General features: G+C 47.5%; 1 pseudogene; it reads right to left on the bottom strand.

Moving 5' to 3' along the window:
* Nucleotides 1–8283: 8283 nt before the first annotated feature.
* Nucleotides 8284–8857, bottom strand: LOC127694394 (60S ribosomal protein L17-like; annotated as a pseudogene).
* Nucleotides 8858–21855: the final 12998 nt, after the last annotated feature.

The following is a 21855-nucleotide window of genomic DNA, read 5'->3' as shown; positions in this document are numbered from 1 at the left end:
CCCTTCTTGTCCTTTCCTTCTCCTTCTTTCCTTCCTTCTCTCTTCTTCTTCATCTCCTACTTCCTTTACCCCACCTCCACGTTCTGCTTCTTTCATCACATCATCTTATTTGGACTCTCCTGCCTCCCTCTTATAAGGAGTTCATGGTTTCCTTGGAGCCATCTGGAGAATCCAGCACCATCTCATGTTACAGCCCTTGCTTTAATCATAGCATCAAAGGCCTTTTTACTATGTACGGCAACACATGCCCAGGCTTTGAGTGTTAAACTGTGGACATCTTGAAAGAAAAGCAGGAGTCTGCCTTCTATTAGGGCAATGCACCTTTCACTGAGGGATCCATTGGGTCCTGCAGGCCTATAGATATTCTTGAGTCTTTGCTTCAGGCCTTGGCTTCAGCCAGTAGGCAGGGGTTTTTAGCCCCCTTTCTAGAGAGGCTTCTAAGTAATGCCACCATTACAGAGGCCATCTGGTACTGTTTGTGTCTCCTCAAATCTCAGACAGTTCTCTGGCTCTGTCTTCCATGCAAGGAGAGATGAGGGCTTTGACAGCCTCAGGCTGATCCTAGCTCTGCCCTCCCACTTCCTAAGATCATTTAGCCAACAGGCAGCAAGGGGCAGCCCAGGCAGCCCTTCATCTGCTCCTGGTATGAACGGCAGTTTCCAGAGAGCACTGTTTGCTGGGATCTAGCGGCAGGAGCACTAAAGGAATCCCCAGGCTGACATTTTCTAATTAAATCAGCACAAATTTAATTTGGATGTAATTTTTTAAACACGACCCATAAAAATATCCACAAGTACTGCTCTTCGGGGCCTCCTGGAGGGAAGACAGCCTGGGAGGCAGCCGGGCGGTCTACCCTGTGAACTAATCTCCAGCAGATGCCTCAGACAATGAAAGGTCCAGGGTCTGAGCAGACTCAGGACGGACATAAAATTGTGAGATCGTGGGTGGGAAAGGTCACCAGAAAGGGCAAAGCTAAAAAATACCAGGGTTCTCTCGTTGACATTTCCCACAAATTGGGGGAGAGGCAGACCTGAAGGTCAGCCTGAGGTGAGCAAGGACTGGTTCACAGAGACCAAAGGTCTGCAGGCTGCTGGGCAGAGTCCAGAGAGCCAGCGCCTTGAGCCCCAAGCCCCTTTAGTCATGCCAGCTGAGTTCTGTAGGCTCAACAACCTGAGCCTTAGACTGGGAATCATGCACTCCACAGAGTAGTTTTACAGACAGATGGGCCAAGTGGTGGTGGCACACGCCTTTAATCCCAGCACTTCGGAGGCAAAGGCAGACGGATTTCCGAGTTCGAGGCCAGCCTGGTCTACAGAGTAAGTTCCAGGACAGCCAGGGCTACACAGAGAAACCTGTCTCAAAAAAACAAACAGACAGATGCTTGGTGGGACCAGCCAGGGCTGGAATGGCTCAGGCCACCTCTGGTGCATTATTACGTAAGTCTTTGTAGTGGCTGGTTTGGATTTGTTCACAGATATTTTCATGCTTCCCCCAGCCATGACAGAGGGCAGTGGCTCAGCAGCTGGCGTCAGATGTAAACTGAACCCAAGCCTGGTTCTGCCTCTTAGCACTGGAGGAGTCCTGCACAAGTTACTGAATTTGTTCCTGCCTCAGTTTACCCAACTTTCACCTTCCTTTCTTTTCGTATCTTTCGACTGAAGATGGCACAGGTGATGCCAGTCTCCTAGGACTATGGAGAGGAGTGTCTGTAAATTGCTTTGGTGTAAAACAAACCCCTGCCGGTACTGCCGTGACCGCCACTCCTGCTAGTCTCTCCACCTTCCTCCTTACTGACTCTGCCCTACGTGTCAGATATGTTCCCAAGAACGCAAGAACACTCACATGGACAATTGTGGCCTGTGCATTCCCCTGTGACTGGCTCTATCCACCCATCTGGTACCCTGCCATGACTGTATAGGTAGGCTTCCAAGCTGTGGTTCCCGTGGCTTCTGTGCCATAGAGACCACACCCTCCAACCTCTGCAGCACTTGATCCACACAGGCACCGTCAATGTGAAGGTCTCAGGTCTGTGTTCCCCTCCGCCTCTCCCTGCCTTGATCTGCACTGTGCTCAGCTGATGATTCTCCCGTCGCCTCCACACTTCGCTTAACTATTTTCAAATCACTTCTTCCATCTGTGGCCTCGCTTTCTCAGTGGTCCTGTTAGAGATTTACTCTCCTGCCTGCAGGCGACTCCAGGTACATCAGCTTCCCCCAGGTCCTCACCGTCAGAGGTTCCAAGCAAGACCAACAGGCTGGAATCCCAGATGGAGCCCCTAGCAATCATTGGCAGCCCTGAACCCAAACGCAGATGTGCTGCTTCCTACTGAGCCATGCTTTCTAGCCCCTCATGTGTACTCACCATTTTCAATTTCATTGAGAAGTTGTAAAGATACAGGGAAAATGAATGATAGTATTCCTATTTATCCATCTCAACTGAGACTTTCTTAATGTCACACACACACACACACACACACACAATGTACATATGTGATAATATATATATGTATATGCGTATACATAAATACATATATATATGAGAGATAGACAAGTGATATCATGTTTGATTTTTACATGCCTGTAAGATATTAAAATATTTTGCATTTATATCTATGTCTCTTACTTTTTGGAAATTTTACGTATTTGTAAAGTGTTGCACTCACAGGACCTTGCAGCCAGATTCCAAGTGGCCCCCACTCTTCACTTCCAGAGCAGGCCACTTTCTTCCTCAGAGAAGCCACCGTCAGAAGTTGATCATACACTTTCCCTGCTTGGGTTTTAAGCTTTCATGTGAACACAAAGACCCCTGGGTTGCTATACAGCATTGCCTGTGTGTTGATGGCAGAAGAGGTAAAACATTCCCCCAGGAAACTACTTAGGACGGCTCACTCTCAGAAACCATGGTGGCCACCGATCTGAGATTTGCGCTCATGACTGCATGAGCCACACACACACCACCTCATTGCTTTTAATCTCACTCTGTGCATAGACTGATTCACTCACCCTGGCCCCCACGGAGCTTGCAATTTAAGTTGCTTCCCTAGCATTTGCGTTATGATTAATGTGAGAACCTCGTCCACCTGGCAGGCTTCTCTAAGGTGGAAAGCCAGTGTGGGAATGGCTGAGTGTTGCGGCTGGCTGCGTCCTCAGTGCCACTGGAAGCTGCCAAGCTGCTCTGGTTTTGCCCATGCTTATACCACCTGCAGGGTTTAAATGTGCCCATTTCCCTGAGGCATACTGAGAGTGCTCAGAAGTAGAGACACGTAAGCTGGGACCAGAGAGCAGAATCACTCGAGGTAGCGCAGCCAGTCAGTGGAGACGCCAGCGAGGCTTTGGTCTATGCTTGTACCCTCAGTTCTCTGGTAATGAGGAATAAATGCTCAGAAATATTTTCCCTTGTGTTCAACTGAGTTCAGACTCTAGAGCCAAATGCCACACACACACCTTGACCTCTGTCTAAGCAGTCTTTGTCCAACTTTGGGACACATTCTTAGTGGTTTCTACTTTTCTGGGAAAGGAATAAAACTTAAAAGTTACTGGCTAGTAAGAAGCATCGTGCATCATCTTCAGCATTAACAATGAAAGTCAGTTTTCCTTTATTGCGGGCATCTCTATTCCTCTGGTCCTGTCACCCCAGGGAGGGAAATCTGATGTACCTTGACTGTTTTATAACATAACATCCTGGAGAAATGAGACACTGTCAGCAGAAGCATGGAGAAACTACAGGGATAAAAATTAGCCATAGATGAAGACAGTGATAGTCAAATAAATGGTATTATTTTAAATTGGATTTTGTGGCAATCGCTACAATATTGTCTCTCAGACTGTGAAGGTCACACAGTCCAACATTGAAAACACTCAGGCCCCCCATGCTAGAGAAATTAGCTTCCAAGGGCTGTCACTGCCTAGACAGCACTCAAGGCTGCTTTACCCAGTGGCACTTCTGTCTGTAGGCGGCTGGACCAGCACAGCAACAGTGGATGGGATTGACAAGATGAACCAACTGTGGTATGGAGAGGGCGCTTCAGTCCGCCAGCCTTGCTCAGACCACAGGCAGGCTATGGATGGAACCAGAAAGGTCCAACCTGAGGAATGAGCAATAGACCTTAACCTGGTGTCACAACAGTTCATAGGTGATGAGAGATCCCAGCAGTTGTCCCATTTCTTGTCTTTCTCCATCCTCCGACTTTAAATGCCTTGAGAGTTACAACTTCATTCCATTTATCCTGATATTTCCAGGAAACATTAGGTTTAGGAAGGGCCTCACACATAGGAGATACTCAACAAATGCTAGTTGTTGATTGAATGGATGACTTCTGTGCACAACACCCTGAGACAAAGCAGAGGCAAGCCGATGGGGCTAGAGTGGGCTTTCTGGTGTCAGCACCCAGCCCAGGCCACTTTGATCTCCCCCAACAGATGCCCTCTCCTGAACGCCTCCTTGACACTCTAATATCTTCTTTACTCTCTATATTCTGTGTGCACTTTCTCTACACTTACCAATCATACTCCCTACCCAGCCCCATGGACTCCCAAGTGAGCCACACCTGAGATTTTATACTCTCACCCAAGTGCTCTCCATACTGTCTGCATCTCTGCATCTACACCCAGGGTCTTGTCAATAACTCCTCAGAGTACTAATCTTAATCCTGAATCTACCTGGTGACATAGGGGAAGTTATTTGGCCTCAGAGTGGCTTCTTTAGGGAACACACAGACCATTGCAGGCCAGGAAGAGGATATGCTGTCACAGAGGTTTCGGTGAAACGTCCAGCCTCACTGAGTTCATTCGTGGTTATTGTGGTAGAGCAAATCAGTTGCTCAGATGCTGTATTGCAACCTCTGGTGCAGGGCAGGGAAATAGGGCATGCAGAGTGGCTTAAGAGCCTACCTCCTAGACAGTCAGGTATGGTGGAAGCCTTGGGTGAACCCTAATTCTGGGGCCAGAAACCTGTGCACAGTGGAACACCAAGGCTGTCCACCACAGATTCCCCATCTGAAAAGCAATGGATGCGTGCTCCAGACTTAGTAAGATGATCACTGTTCTCCCCTGTGGGGAGGTACAATCCTGTGGTATAACCTATTCTCCTTTCTCGAAACTCCTGTCTCTGTCCTGATCGTTACCTCAGGACATGTTTATGAGCCTGCCATGCTTTGAACAGCACAGCTAGTTCAGTGGTTTGGATGGCAGACCCTTCTCCTCTAAGACCTGCTGGAATGGGGCCTGTGTTTGCTTGCCTAGCATTCAAGAAGCCCTGGTTTTGATCCTCAGCACTGAATAAACTTAGTAGTATATACCTGTACTGCCACTCAGTAGTTAGAGGCAGAGCAATCAGAAGTTCAAGATCATCACCAGCTGCATATCAAATAAAGGCCAAACTAGACTATGTCTCAAAATAAACAAAAGAACAACAACAACAACAAAAAAAAAAAACCGAAACACTTAAGACATGGTTCAATCAATTAAATGCTGGCCCTGCATCTATGGGACCATCATAGATGCACCCACACACTCGGAAAATAATGTGGAGAGTGATGGAAAAAGATTCAACATTAACCCCTGGGACACATGGACAAGGACACAGAGACACACACACATGTACATGAACACGCGCATGCACACGTACGCAACACACACACACACATACACATAATACACCAGCCAGAACCTCCCAGTGTAAGAGGTAGACCATCTGCTCAGCATTTACTGGTTGAGATCACCAGGCAGCTGAATAGAGGCCCTCTCAATAGGTCTGGTAGCCAGCAGAGCACAATCTGATTTGTTGGCCTCTTTCCCAATACCATCTCAGCTCCCAGTGTCTTTCTTTTTCACTCAATCTTGAACTTCCTTGGAGCATGCCAAAAGGGTTTCAGTAGGGCAAAACATGATCTCATGATGTACATACTACTTTATTTATTTATTTATTTATTTATTTATTTATTTATTTATTGCTTAGGTTTTCAAGACATGGTTTCTCTGTGTATCCCTAGCTGTCCTGGGACTCACTCTGTAGAACTCAGAGATCTACCCGTCTCTGCCTCCTGCATGCTGGGATTAAAGGCATAGGCCACCACTCCCCACTGTAACATTTACTTACTTAAAGGGAAAGTAGCACACATGTTACAGCACAAATGTGGAGATCAAAGGAAAACTTGCCAGAGTTAGTTCTCCCCTTCCATCCTGTGAGCTCTACTCTGGGGCATCAAGCATGGGTCAGCAGGCTTGGCAGTAAGCACCTTTATCCTCAGAATCATCTCATGGCCCTAAAGCAGGATCTTAGGAGTGAGGCAAGGATTGTCATGGGGTCACTTCCTCTACATTCTAGGCCTGAAGCAAGTGATAAGACAGGCCAAAGTTGGGCAGGTGAAGACAGGAACCTTCTGATAGAAATAGCACATCCACACAAGAAGTGGGAGTTGCAGGAGGTGTCCAGAGAGAGGTGGCTGTGGGAATCTCAGTTCTCTCATAGCCCTTGGTTGGGCACATCTACTCATCCAGAGAGAGAGAGAGAGAGAGAGAGAGAGAGAGAGAGAGAGAATGAATCAAAGTCCAGGTTGGTGACCAGTAAGCTCACAAAGACTGTTTAACAGGAGAGCTTGGCCAGCTCAAAGACAGCCACACTAAGAGGAAGTCCTCCCGGCAACACCACCAAAGAGGTTCACTCACAACCTGAAGGCTTGTGAGAAGTTGCCACTCAAGGGTCCCGGGGCAACTGAAGAGCAACAGCATCATAAAAGAGTGGGCCTCTCCTAGGGTCTCCTAAAGGTCCGTGATTCAGTGCAGCTCCATCTCATATGGATCACATGAGAGTGACCATAGACTCCCTCCTCACTCAAGATGGCGCTGGCCATGTCCAACTGGGAGGATACACAATAGCCTCTTTCAGAAGTGAGAAAACCTGAACACAAAGTTTCCCTCCCAGAGCCCCACACAGGTCCATTTGGGACTAGCAGGAAGCCAATGGTTGAAGAGATGTCATAACCAGGCCATGAGAGGTGCCCAGAAACCTTCCAAAGACTTTCATGAGAGGACATCATTTGGAAGGGACCCCTCACCCTGAAGCACCAGACCAGATACATGGACTTTGATCCCCCCTCCCTTCCCCTACTTTCTCACAGAGAACCCCTGTAGTGATGGCTGCCTGCCTGCCTGAGGGAAGCCTGGAGGAAGCATGTCTGAGAAGAGATAGCTGCCGAGAATGAGAGGTGAGTTTAGAAGTTTAATTATACAAAAGATGAATGTTTCAACGACCAGAGAAAAATGATCTGTTTATTAATTCCTGGGAGTTCTTAGGAAAGCTGAGCCTCTGCCGAGGTTCTACCTAGGAAGAAGAAAGAATTAGTCAAGGGAATGAATTATTGGGCCAGAATTAAATTTAAATTACTTTCTGCTCACAGCTTAAGAACTCCAGTTCATTCTAAAATCTGGTTACATAAATAGCAAAACTGTGCAACAGCTAGATGCACAGGCTCTGGAACCCAGTCCCCAAGCTAACTAGCAAGAACTGAATCCCAGCTCTGCTACTTTCTAGTGAGGGTGAGTAGAAGAAAGCTGTCTGGCCTCTGTGTCTCATCTATAAAATAAAACCTCGCAACAGAGTCATAAGGCTACGGTTACGGGTCAAAATGGTAAGAGGTTGGGGCTGAGGTGCGGCTGGGTTGGTAGAGTGCTTGTTGAGCATATGTGACACCCTGGGCTTGATCCCCAGCACCACATGGATCAGGTCTGGTGGCATAGGCCTGCAACAAGGCAGAAAAATCAGAAGCTGGCCTACATGACGAGTTCAAAGCTAGCTTGGGCTACATGAGACCTGTCCCAAAATAAATTAGTAAAAACTCTGTGAAGGGAAATGGAGATAAATGCTTCTTGCAGGGATTTGTGAACTAATATTTTAAAAATGGTCTTAGACTCACTCTGAAGAGAGAGATGGCCCCTCCAGCCAATGTCTCAAACTCAAGTCCCAGCTCTACCAGCACTTGCTAGACGTGACTTTGCTAAGTGACTTAACCTCTTGCTTCAGTTCCCCAGACCTTGGGAAGTGATTTAACCTCTGCAAGCTTTGGTTCCCCATTTCTTTTTTTTTCTTTTTTCTTTTCTTTTCTTTCTTTTTTTTTTTTTTGAGTAGCCATTCTTTTTTTTTTTAATTTGATATATTCTTTATTTACATTTCAAATGATTTCTCCTTTCCTGGATCCCCCCCTTCCCAAATCCCCATTTCTTTTTCGTTTCTTTCTTTCTTTTCTTTTCTTTCTTTCTTTCTTTTTTTTTTTTACTTTATCTGCATTTATTTTATCCTGAATTTATTCCCATGCCATGAGTTTTTCTTCAGTTTCTTCTGGGATATTGTTTTCTTCTGCACAGCCTCCTCTTCGGGCTTTGGAACGATCTGTTCCTTCTCAGTGAGGATCATCTCAGTGTGGCAGGGGCAGCTCATGTGTGGGGGTTAATCCAGCCATGGGCTCTGTAGATTCGTTGGTGCATCTTAGGTGCCTTGTTCACCTGCATGTGTTCAATGACTAGAGAATCTGTGTCCAAACCCTTAAGTTCAGTATCACTCTCTGCATTCTTGAGCATGTGCAGCAAAACTTCAGCACTCTCTTTTGGCCACCGTCCCCTTGTCCAGCCCCTCTGTTTGGCTGGGGCGCACCTGAGTGACCGACTCCACCATTACACTGCTGGAATGGCACACACTGCTTCTTTAAAGTGACATCCTTCAGATACTTGGTGGCTTTGTGGATATGCATACCCTTGATGGTCTGGGCAGGTTCCCTGGTGTTCTTAAAGTGAACACGAAGGTTTGAACCTCTTGATTTGCATGCTTTTGTGGGGTTTTCTGGGTCAAGAGAGAAGTGAACCATCTTCACAGGTCACCTCTGGCCACTTACAGGAAGAGCTGGTTCTCTATTTCTATAACTGTGCTAACAGTGGAGTTGCCTTATGTTTAAGCAATATGAAGATGAGCTGTGTGTTAGAGAGTGGTGATACTTGCTGGCTGGTGGCAGTAAAGTATTCAGAAATGCTCGAGTTGAGGTTTAATGCCAGTTCTGTGGATCCCAGGATCTACATGTTTTCCTTGTCCCCTCAGGAATAAAATTGCAAAAGTCACATAAAGTGACCAAGAGACACCCCACTAGGCTATCTTGGGAGCCCAGAAACACAGGGTCAAGAGCAATGTTTTGCAGCCACATTGGTAAGGGAGTTGGGACTATCCTCCTTCGCCCTAACCATGTGGAGTAGAACTACCCCTTGATACCACCCCTCTATCATTGCCTGTAACTCATCTCTCCTACCAACCCCAGGCTTCTGAGGTACCACAGCCAGCTTTTTAAAATCTCAGCAAGAAAGCTAAGCTTTGTGGCCTGTGATGGTTAATCTTGTTGTCAACTTGACACACTTAGGTAGAGGGAACCTCAGTTAAGAACTTGCCTGCATCAGATTGACCTGTGATAAAATGTATGTGAGACATTTTCTTAAGCGAATTTACGCAGGGGGCTGAGCCTACTGTGGGTGGCGTCATCCCTAGGCAAGCAGACCTGAGCCGTATGGGGGGGGGGAGCTGGAGGAAACTGGAGGAAGCAAGCCGGCATTCCTCTGTGGTCTCTGCTTCAATCCCTGCCTCCAGGTTCCTGCCTTGAGTTCCTGCCCTGGCTTCCCCTGATGATGGAGTATAGCCTGTAAGCCAAATAAACTCTTCCCTCTCCAAGTTGGTTTTAGTCATGGTGATTATCACAGCAACAGGAAACCAAGCTAGAACAGGGGCAGCCCCCTGCCCCTAATGAGAACTCTTGCTGGCTTTGTTCTCCTTTCCCCAGGCGCCATTGTTAGCTGGTGTATTTGAAGAGTCTGTCTGTGCTGCAGGATGAGTTGCAGTTCTGAGTGCAAATGTTGCACTCCTCCCTAGCCCAGCTGTTTTTGACAATGATGGCTGAACATCTGTGTTCCTTATTGAGCATCCTCTCACTCTGAAGATTGAGTGAGGAATAAATGGGGCAGGACAGTGAAAGTGCTCAGCATCTGCTATTATATCCATGTTACCACAGCGGAAGCCCTCATCCCACTGCCCTGCACAGCCCACCTCTCTGACATATCACTGTCTTGACAACACCCAAAGCCCCACAACCAGGGGGGTCTGGAGACTAGAGAGACAAAGCCACCAGAGGAGTGGGGCAGGGCAGTGTGTGTGTGTGTGTGTGTGTGTTTGCGTGCATGCGTGCGTGTGTGCGTGCGTGCATGTGTGTGCGTGCGTGCATGTGTGCATGTGCTGCAGAGGCTCTGGGGTCTCATTGATGTACAGATTCTATTAGTCAGCAGGCTGGGAGAGGGCCCTGATAATCTGTTTATTTTCTGTTTCATCACTGGAAGGACACCTAACTTTCGAGTTGCCTTCTATGGTGCAGCCACAGCATGTTGAAACCAGACTACAACAGAAAGTCCCCCAACTCAACCAGAACTCTGATGTGAATAGGACCTGGTGGGTGAGGGCTCTCCCAAACTGAAAAGCTTAAGGCCTGAGGACTGAAGGTGGGGCCTGAATCTTAGCCACACAGTCCCTGGATCCACCCATAGGACCAGGGTTCCAGCCAACCTCCAAACTTGACCATGTTCTTCCTGAGTCCCTCCACAGTCACAAGGAGGATAAGTGAGACCCTAAGCCTGTCTGCCTGAGTTAGCCCAGAAGGCTGCTGTCCAAGTCCAGGCCACAGCTTGAACTTCTACAACTCAGCCCTGTCTACTCTGTAAGCAGAACATTTCTGCAAAGCTCATTTCCATCTGGAGCAAGCCCCAGGCTTCCAGGCAAACCTCTGCTTCCCCTGTGGGGAAGGCTTGTGGGGAAGGCTGACAGACTTTTTCCTGCCTGCTCAACCTTTAAAGTAGAGAGGTTCTGAGTAAAGATGGTTCTTTACCCCCAGGCAAAGCCCAACACCTGTGGTGCAGAAAGATAAAGTTGTCTCCTGCTGTCTCCCATAGCTTTGCAAGACAGAACTGGTGAAGGCTCCTCTCAGGACTGACCTAGGAAGCCTGAGGGCCTCTGTTCAAAAGGCCAGCTCAGCATTCTGGAGAAGTGTCCAATCATATGTGAGGGCACAATTCTAATGGCTCCTTCACATCTGACAAGAACTCTAATGTCTCATCAAACAAGCCATTCTGCCACTACAAGCCTGATGAGGCAGAATCTCAGGGACCCATGACCAGGCAGCAGCCCAGGCTCCCTGAAGCCAGAGGGGGGCTTCAGTGACTTAAAAGAAATGCTCTTTCTGGCTTGAAATTCCTAATAATGAGTTTTTATTCCACATTCAGCCTGCCAAATGAGGTAGCTGTGCTGCCTGACAACTGGGGAGTCTGTTTGAGGTCTAGTCATATCTCCACTCCTTCTCCCATGGAACCCCAAGCTGGGACTGTCCCTAATGAGCCACCAAGGACCCCACAGAGACTCTAAGCTGAGTGCTGAAACCAGAATGAGGTCAGTGAGACACTCAGGGCCTGAAATGTAAAGAGTCCCCAACTGTCTGAGCAATATGTATGACAAGTCTGCAGGTGCAGGCCGTAAGAGTGACCCCATTAGACTGTGTACGCTGGGTGCCTGTCACACGCTCTAGTCACAGTACTGATGGATCAGGTTATAAAGCAATGTTTGCTAAACACCGAAGGAAACTTCTGATGTTCCCTCTTTCCCATATACCTACATACCTATGGTCCAGTCCTGACTATTGTTTCCCTGAGCTAAGAGGACAGAAGGAGGCAGAGAACTGGGCACACAGGCCAGGCAAGGGGGCCTTGCTATCAGCCCCTGCATCAGATTCTCTGTCCTGGACCGGCTGGGTCTCATGAGAATAGGCTAGAAGTATAGACCCTTGAATAATGCAGAACCCACCTCTCTTTTGAGGCTGGATCATATGAGCCAAATTTGCATATCTGCAAATCTGTGTGTGGACATCTAGGTTGTTTCCATGTGCCCACTGGTGCAAACAGGGCTGCAATGCTGAGGAGGTGGTTAATATCTCTTTGAGATCCCAATTTCAACTCTTTGGGCACATGCCCAGCCTTGGCATTTCCGGGTCACCTTCTAGTCCATTTGTACCATTTGAGGAGCCACCATACTCTTACCCATAATACACACACCAGCAGACTTCAGCTTCCCCACATCCTCACCTCCACTTTTGTCTTTTTGATCCCTGCATCCTGACAGACATGCAATAATTCAAGTAAGCAGGAAGTCATTAGGCTGAGTGAAGCGAGCCGTGTGAAGACAATTACTTTGTGATTCCACTTAAGGAGGAAACTGGGGATAGTCAAGTTTGTAGAATTGAAGAGTGGAGTGGTGGTGGCCAGGGGCTAGGAGAGGGGAGGGGGAGGAAAGTTCTCCATCAACAAGCACAGGGCCTGGCTAAGCAATGGATGAATCCTAGAGGTATTCATCCGAACACTACACACCCACAGTCACAATAACATATTGTATACCTACAAACTCTGCCTGTAGGTGTCCTATTCATTTCTGTTGCTGATGATAAAACATCCTGACAGAAAGCAATTTTGAGGAGGAAGGGTTTATCTTAGCTCCCAGTTCCAAGTTCCAGTCCATCATGTGTAGACAATGGAAGAGGCAGGGACCTGAGGGAGGTGGTCACATCCTCAGTCAAGAGCAGAAAACAGCGCATCAGTGGGGCAGTGGTGGCACACGCCTGTAATCCCAGCACTTGGGAGGCAGAGGCAGGCAGATTTCTGAGTTTGAGGCCAGCCTGGTCTACAGAGTAAGTTCCAGAACAGCCAGTTCTATACAGAGAAACCTTGTCTCAAAAAAACCAGAAAAGAAAAAAAAAGCTCATCTCCATTTCCCCACTCTTCTATAGTATAGGACTGCCTAGGGAATGGTGCCACCCACAGTGGACTGGGACATCCCATAGCAACTAACTTGGTTAAGACAATTCCCACAGACAGCACACATGCCGAGCCAATATAGATAATCCCTTATTTTAACTCTCCTCCCAGGTGATTCTAGGTTGAGTCAAGTTGACAATTAGTGCTATCCATCACAGAAGGTAAATCAAAAGTTAGGTGTCTTTCCAGTGATAAAACAGAAAGTAAACAAATTATCAGGTCCTTCCCCAAGTCTGCTGACTAGAGTCTGTGCATCAGTGAGATCCCAGAGTCTCAGCAGCACATGCTGCACCCCAGCTAAAACAACAGAAAGGCTTACATCTCTTGGCTCAGGCACTGAAAGCTGAATTCTGAATCATCTGGGACTGCCTGAGTATATCTGGCTCTAACCACTTCATCTTGGACTTCTTTACTTCTAAGCATCAGTTTTTCCTTTTTACTGAAAAAAATAGGGTAGCAGCATTAAACAGAAATTTTTAAAGTGATCCTGTATCTCCCAGCATACATAATAATGGATCAGCAATTCAAACGTAAGAGCTAAAACTATCTTAGAGGAAACATAGAAAAAAGCCTCAGGACCCTTGGTTTGGCAGAGGATTCATAAGTATGTCACCACAGGGAGAGCAAGGATGGAGCAAACACAAGAAAACCATCATCCCTGGAGAGGCCCCTAGCCACGCTCTCCAGAAGGCTTCGTGGTCTCCCCAGAGCCCTTTTCTTAGCCTTCACACTTAAAAATATCTTTTGATAAACTCCGGCTCCACTAGAAAAAGTTAAATAAATAGGACCACATCAGAATTTACATTTTCAGCTTCAAATAGTCACTGTCAAGAAAATGAAAAGGCACCCCATAGAATGGGAGAAACTATTTGTTAATTATATGTCTCATCAGGCTGCAAGATCATCTAAAGAACTTTACTCATAAAATTATACAGAAAACTTCCTCATCTCCATAACAATGAAATAAACAACCCAGTTTAAAAGTGGGAAAAGGACTTGAGTAGACATTAATCCAAAAGAGGTAGACACAGAGATGACAGACTGACAACACTTAGCACCATCCTCTGCCAGCCCCGCCAACCAGAACCGTGAGAGACGCTTCTGCCACTAGGATGTCTGGGTTAAAGGGAGGGAGAGGGAGTGCTGGTAAGGATGTGGAGAGGCTGAAGTGTCTGCATGCTGCTGCTGGGAACACAAAACGGCACACTTGCCATGGAAAAAACAGCTTCTTCTCCTTTGAAGAGCTAAGCCTGGAGCTGGGAAGGTGGCTCTGTGCTAAGGCATTTACCATGCAAGCAGGAAGGACAGAGTTCAGGGTCCCCAGCACCCATGTAAACGCCAGGCAGGCATCATGGCCCATCTGTAATCCCAGTGTACAAGAGGCAGAGACAGGAGATCTCCAAGGCAAGATGGATCAAGTGAGACCCTACCTCAATATGTAAGGTGGAGATTAATGGAGAAAGACACTCAGTGTCAGCTTCTGTCCTCCACAGACATGTGTGTTCTCATGCACTTGCACACACTTGTGTCCACACACAAGCACACATATACCTGCACATACATGAAGCTAAGTATAGAATTATAGATAGCATCAACTGCACTCAACAATTGAAACAGGCACTCAAATACACTCTGACACATCAGTTCCTAGAAACATCATTCAGAATATCCAAGAGGTAGAACTGACCATAGATGTTAAAAAATGTGCTATGCACATCCAACTGAATATCCAGGCATAAACTAGTTCTGATTCTGCAGTTTATAGTTTGAGCACTACACGGCTCACAACTGCTCTGTGATCCTAAATACTACTCTGTTTCCTCACATGAGTTAATCCATAGAAGCAGATAAGTTACAGGCCAAAGGGTTTGGGAAGAAGGACCATGCTTCTCCTTGGGATAATGCCAAGCCTTTGCTCATTGGCAATGATACTGGTTTCACAGAATCATAAAATTAATTGATCTCTGAATTGGACACTTTAAGCCAGGCTTTAAAGATAATTTAAACTTTCCTACAAGCACTCCAAATCCTGGTTCCAGCTTCTTTGTTGTCAAGATCATCCAAGCTTGCCATATCCCAAGACATCAGCTCCTTTTCAGATCAAGGTCACTTCTGAACCTGGAAGCTTTTTCTCATGCCTTCTCCCTATTGAATGAGAAAAGTCAAGCTTGTACTTGGGGGGAGGGATGCACTTCACACACACACACACACACACACACACACACACAGAGACAGAGAGAGACAGAGACAGAGAGACAGAGACAGAGAGAGATAGAAAGGCAGACAGGAGAGAGAGAGAGAGAGAGAGAGAGAGAGAGAGAGAGAGAGAGAGAGAGAGAGAGAGTGAGTTTATGGGACAGAAAGAAAGACAGTGTCTTTGAGTACCAACCTGAAACAAACATAGAATTTGCATTCTGCAGCTTAACCTCAGACAGCCTGATGAGCAGGCTTATCAGCAGAGATATCACCAGAGAAGAAGAAACTAAAGTGTCTTAGTCAGGGTTTCTATTTCTGCACAAACATTATGACCAAGAAGCAAGTTGGGGAGGAAGAGGTTTATTTAGCTTACACTTCCACGCTGCTGTTCATCACCAAAGGAAGTCAGGACAGGAACTCAAGCAGGTCAGGAAGCAGGAGCTGACGCAGAGGCCATGGAGGGATGTTTCTTACTGGCTTGCTTCCCCTGGCTTGCTCAGCCTGCTCTCTTATAGAACCCAAGACTACCAGCCCAGGGATGGCACCACCCACAAGGGGCCCTTCCCCCTTGATCACTAATTGAGAAAATTCCCCATAACTGGATCTCATGGAGGCACTTCCCCAACTGAAGCTCCTTTCTCTGTGATAACTCTAGCCTGTGTCAAGTTGACACACAAAGCCAGCCAGTACATAAAGAGATCAAGTAGCTTCCCAAACTCATGGCAAATAGGGAGCAGAGCCCTTGAGGGCTTGTGGGGTGGTACTGCAGCTCAGCCTCACCCACACCCCTCCTTCCCTTCCCCAGTCATAAGTCCCAGGAATAACTCACAGCACATATCTGTACACTCAGCATCTGTGACTGGGAAAGCCCAACCTGAGATATCCCAGGACACGTGGCATTGCAATAACTACTCCTGGGGCACAGTAGAGGAAGCACCCGTGGAACCTGTCTGTGCCACTTGGAGCCCCCTAGAAGTTGGCGAGACCTCTGGATGGGGAGCACCAGCCCTGCATCCTCTGCTCACCAGAACCTCAACACCTCCTCCAGCCACCACAACTGTGGCCTCCCAATGCATTAACAGCCCGGATCAGGCTAAGAACAGGATGTGAAAACACCTTGCAAGCTGCAAAAGGCAGAGCCAATGGGAGACGCTGCTTGAATGAATTAACACCAGCTCTGCTGCCAAGCCCGCCCTGCCTTCCTTGTCTACTACCAGTTTCTATCTCATATTGCCAGAGCTGTGCATGTCTTTCCCACCCCTCGCACCCCTCCCCTAGCCCTGAACACAAGCTGCCTGGTAGAATTCAGTGATTGACAGCAGGGGGACCCAGCCTACATTCATGAGTGCAGCAGGGCATTGGTCCCATGTCACCCGTGGGTCACTGCTGGGAATCAGAAGGCACTGGTGACGCCTTCCCTCCAAGTCTCCATCATTTCTGAGATTCCAAACAGCAGACTGTCAGCTGGAGAGGTGACACAAGACCACACTTTCTTGTCTGGGGCCCACAAAGCTCAGGTCTTAAACACAATGTTAGTCCTCTAACTGCTATGACTACAGAACACTGGTGTAGTGTGACTTCAACGCACAGGAACGTGTCTCCTCATGGGTTTGTGAAGACAGAAGCATAAGACCAAAGGAGTTAGCAGGACTATAACCTTTCTGAGGCTCCTGGAGGACAAAGTGGTGCTTCTGGCTTCTTGGGGCTGCTATAGTAACCCCAGACATGTGACTGCATCACTCCAGCCTCAGCCTGGTCATCACATCCCTTCTCTGAGACTCTATAAAACCTCTGTGTCCTCTGCTATAAGGTTCTGTGTGATGGCCTCTGGAGTTCTTGGAGTAATTCAGACTAAATCCTTCCTCTCCTGATTCTCAACTCTAGCACATCTGTGCTGGGGTCTGTCATGTTGACACAAACCTAGCTATCTGGGAAGACAGAATTTCTAGTGAGAAAAAGTCTCCACTGCATTGGTCTATAGGCAAGTCTGTGGGGCATTTTCTTGATCATCAGATTGATGAGGGAGGGCCCAGTTCACTGAGGGCAGTGCCAGCCTGGAAGGTGGTTCTGGGTTGTGTAAGAAAGCAGGCTGAGCAAGTTGTGAGGATTAAGTGAGTAAGCAGTACCCCTCCATGGCTTTTGCTTCCATTCCTGTCTCCAGGTTACTGCCTTGAGTTCCCACCCTGACTTCCTTCAATGAACTGTGACCTGGGATGTGTACCCTTTCCTCCTCCAGTTGCTTTTGGCCATGATGTTTTGTCACAGAAATAAAAACCCTAAGTCAATATCCTTTGCCATCTAAAGCAAGATTCTAGAATTAATAACAAGGACATAATTTTGAAGTTGTCATCCCGTAGTTTAGTACCAATTCTGTAAGAAAAGGAAATTGGCCCAGGTGCTCCATGAGGGTGACTCTAGTGTGACCTTCCTCCTGAGATTTGTAAGAGTTTAGCATTCCACAGAAGTCACACATAATATGCCTGGCTAGATCCCTTACTACTTCAGCATGGCTGACTAGAGTGAGCAGCCAAAACCCCCTTTTGTGGTCTAGCCTGGGAACTAACGAGAGTTTTACATTACTTCAAAGAAACGGCTATCTTCTGGGTCACATCCAGGTCAGGTGATCAACTCATAACAATTCTGAGGCTTGACCAGTTTTAGCACTGAAATTTCATAAACAAGGGTGACCTCAGTTCTGGGAAAGATGGGACACCCTATGTTATGGTTTGTATATGCTTGGCCCAGAGAATAACACTATTAGAAGGTGTGGCCCTGTTGGAGTAGGTGTGTTACAGTGGGTATGGGCTTTAAGACCCTCACCCTAGCTGCCTGGAAGCTAATATTCTATTAGCAGCCTTTAGATGAAGATATAGAACTCTCAACTCCTCCTCCACCATGCCTGCCTGGATGCTACCATGCTTCCTGACTTGATGATAATGGACTGAACCTCTGAATCTGTAAGCCAGCCCTAATTAAATGTTGTCCTTAGAAGAGTTGCTGTGGTCATGGTGTAGGTTCACAGCAGTAAAACCCAAATTAAGACACCCAGGTTAGCTTAGAACAGTGGCTCTCAACCTGTGGGTCATGACCCATTTTGGGGTCAAACAACCCTTTCACGGGAGTCACATATCAGACATCCCACATAGCTGATGTTTACATTATCACTCATAACAGTAGGAAAATTAGAATTATGAAGTAGTAACAAAAATAATTTTATGGTTAAGAGACCACCACAACATGAGGAATTGTATTTAAGGGCTGCAACATTAGGAAGATTGAGAACCACTGGCTTAGATCTGAACTATAATTGACAAATTAGAGTAATATAATTGACTATATTAGGGTACATTGTCAAAGCTTTCCATTGATGGTCTTCCAGCAGTGATGATTCACAGGACACCACTGGCAGACCCTGCTCCAAGCCCTCAATAACCTCTCATGATCTCCTCTCTGTCCCAGCCCCTGTCCTAGTGTCACCTAGGAAAGGAGTCTCAGTTGAGGGAGCATTTAGGTCAGACTGCCCTGTATGCATTGTCTATGGGGTTGTCTTGCTTGTTGACCAATGTAGAAGGGCCCAACCCACTGTGGGTGGCACCATTCTCTGGGCAAGTGATCCAGGGCTGTATAAGAAAGCTAGCTAAGAGGTCTGGAGAGCTGGCTCCATGGTTAAGAGTACTTGCTGCTCTTCTGGAAGACCTGAGTTTGGTCCCAGCACCCATGTTGAGCAGTTCACAGCTGCCTATAACTCCAGTTCCAGGAGACCTAGTGTCCCCTTCTTAATTCCTAGAGCATCAGCATGTATATACACACACACACACAAATACACACACAGAGAGAAAGAGACATACATACACATGCACATAGAACATACACACATACATGTACCCATACACATGCACACATATACACATACACACACAAATAAAAACAAAAATAAATCTACTTTAAGAAAAGAAGGCAGAAGCCGGGTGGTAGTGGCACACACCTTTAATCCCAGCACTTGGGAGGCAGAGGCAGGTGAATTTCTGAGTTCTAAGCCAGCCTGATCTATAGAGTCTACAGCCAGGGCTACACAGAGAAACCCTGTCTCAAAAAATCCAAAAACAAACAAAACAAAAAAGGAAGGAAGGCACAAGGGATGACAGTAACGAGCCTGGGAGTCGGCCAGCAAGCAGTGTTCCACGGTGTGCCTGCCTTTGAGCCTCTGCTGGAGTTCCTGTCCTGACGTCCCCCAGTGACGGACTGTGACCTGAAGTGTAAACTGAAATAAACATGTTCCTCCCCTAAGTTGCTGTATCACATCAACAGAACTAGAGTGAGACACCCTCTCTGTCCTCTGCCCTCACCCTGCCCTCTATGAACAACCCGCAGAACTCATCCTGATATCTGCAGAAAGCCTTTCAAGAGCAAAGGGCTCGCTCGCTACCTTCTGAAAAAGACAATTTACATTCAACTCAGACTTCAGGGAAGGGGACCCCCAATACCTAGGTTGCTTCAATGTGTGCTATAAGAGTCTACACTTCCCTGCACTGGGCCTACCAAGAGCACACAGCCTGGAAAGCTCACTTGTCTTCGCCACCCTCCTGGACCTTCCAGAAAATCTTCCCCAACTTCTCCCACAGGCAATCCACCCAGTGCGCCTGCAGAGGCAGCACACAGGGCACAGGTTAGTACAGAGGGAAGACGTCCTGAGCATCCAGGGAGACGCAAACAGAAACAAAAGTGTAAGCTGCCAAATTGAGAGAGATTGACGTCCCTGACCTGGGCAAGCCTGTGAAGCCGAGGGCACTCACAGCCCCGATGGCGGGCAAACGGAGATGTATTTCAAACATTTCAGAAGGTAATCTAACAGGATTTATTAAAGTTAGAGATGTGGAGTCCCTTTGACCCAAACGCGATGCTGCTTCTGGGAACTGATCCAAGTGAAATAAAAGTCCCAATCCAAAAGATGTACGAGGAAGAGTGTTTCTAGGAGAATTGCTAAAAACACACACACAAAAAAAAACAATGAACCCCAAACTTTACACTTTGGTGGAATACTACACAGCTATATATAATGAAGCAAATCTTGCAAAGAAATAGAATACACATAGCATACTTCTGCCTGTGCAAAGTAGTGTATGCAATATAGGTCTGGCCACACCTGGAGACACAAGATGCAGCCAAGGCCTCAATGCCAATGACTCTTCATTAGCAGTATGGCTGACAGAAACTATTTAAGGGCGGAAAGGACAATTCTGGATCATGTTCTTGGCAGTTTCAGTCCATCAGCAGGAGTGGTCCATCTCTAGTGTCAGGTGTGTAAAGCAGCAGCTTGCTCATACACTGCAGGCAAAGAAACAGACAGGGGCCACCTGGTTCTCTTTCCTTCCTTTGCCCATCCAGGCCTCCAGCCCTAGGCTGGGGCCACCCACATTCAGCTGTCTCTTCTCCCATCATGTCGTCCTCCCTGATACCCTCATAGACACCCTGGAGTGTGCCTTGCTGATCTTGTAGGTGGTTAGGTTGCAGTCAAATTGACCCTGACTATCATACATCACTCTTGGCATACCAACGCCCCCTGTTGCCTTGCAAGGATGACAGGCCACCATGACCGGGCCCTGGCTGCTGTGGGGTGCAGGCTCCACCATATGCTCGACCCCAGCCTTCTCAAAGCAGCTTTGCAACTCTGGATTCCAGTGAATCCTGCGGAAGGCGTGGTGGAACAGCCACTCCTGGGGGACAGAGTTCACAGCTCACTTCTGCACTATGACACCTTACAAACAAGTACAGAGGTCCCACCCCCCACCCCACCTCCCCACCCCACCCCATCCCCCTACCCCACCCCACCCCCCGGGTCCCCTGCCCCCCCTGCCCCCCCCCCGGTTGCAAGGTAGACTTTTCCCTTGTTCTGAAAAGTAAACATATCTGCCTTCCATGAAGAAAATCGAATTCCTTCAGATTACACACACACACACACACACACACACTATAAACACTATACAAACCCACTGTGAGCAGCCATTGCCCGAGGCAGAATGAAGAGGTGAACTGAAAGTAATTCAGATGCACATGGCTCCCAGCCTGGTACAGGGCAGTCATCAAATCCTCTGAGAGCAAAAGTGGTGACCCTCCTACCATCAGAGCCTCTGTCTCTACTCAAGGTGTGGATCTCCAGACTCAGCTGCTCCTCCAAACTGTGCCTGTGGCTTGTCTACCTTGAGACCTACATCTTTTGCAAACAAGACCTTCTGAATATGAATTCAGAGTCCATCCTCTCTTCTGGAATTCAAATTTTTACCATTCATTGGTGAAGCTCACAATTAAAGGTGAAACAGAGTTCTCGCAGTCTAACACTGAGGACAGGACATCCCCACACTGTGAACGGTTGCTGATGACAGAATGGGGTTAGGGAGTAGGGACTTCACTTGGTATTCTGCACACTTCTAAGTCAGCCAACCACTATGATCCACCACCGGCGCTATGGTCTGAGAGTTTCTGGAAAGACCACTGTGTGCCGGATGTTATGGTCGGCTCACGTGTGTTGTCCTCAATGTGTGGAGGCTGGAGCAGGTTACATGTCTGAAGCAGGGAGACAGTGTGGACTACCTCAGGGCTCTTCATCATTCGGGAAGATCCCAGGGATGGAGGTTGGCTGTAGGGGGGATATGGGAATGGAGCAGACCCCCAGCGATCTCACAGCAAGTTGGCTGCCCAAAATCACATTAAACCTTAATCCCCAGGGCGCTGGGGACTCTGCTCCCATGAATGTCACTATAAAAGGGTCTGCAGGCACTGCTCGCTC

The sequence above is a fragment of the Apodemus sylvaticus genome, chromosome 10 (genome assembly GCF_947179515.1).
Source record: "Apodemus sylvaticus chromosome 10, mApoSyl1.1, whole genome shotgun sequence".
NCBI lineage: Eukaryota > Metazoa > Chordata > Mammalia > Rodentia > Muridae > Apodemus > Apodemus sylvaticus.
The sequence above is the reverse complement of the archived record's forward strand: the minus strand, read 5'-3'. Positions and strand labels throughout refer to the sequence as shown.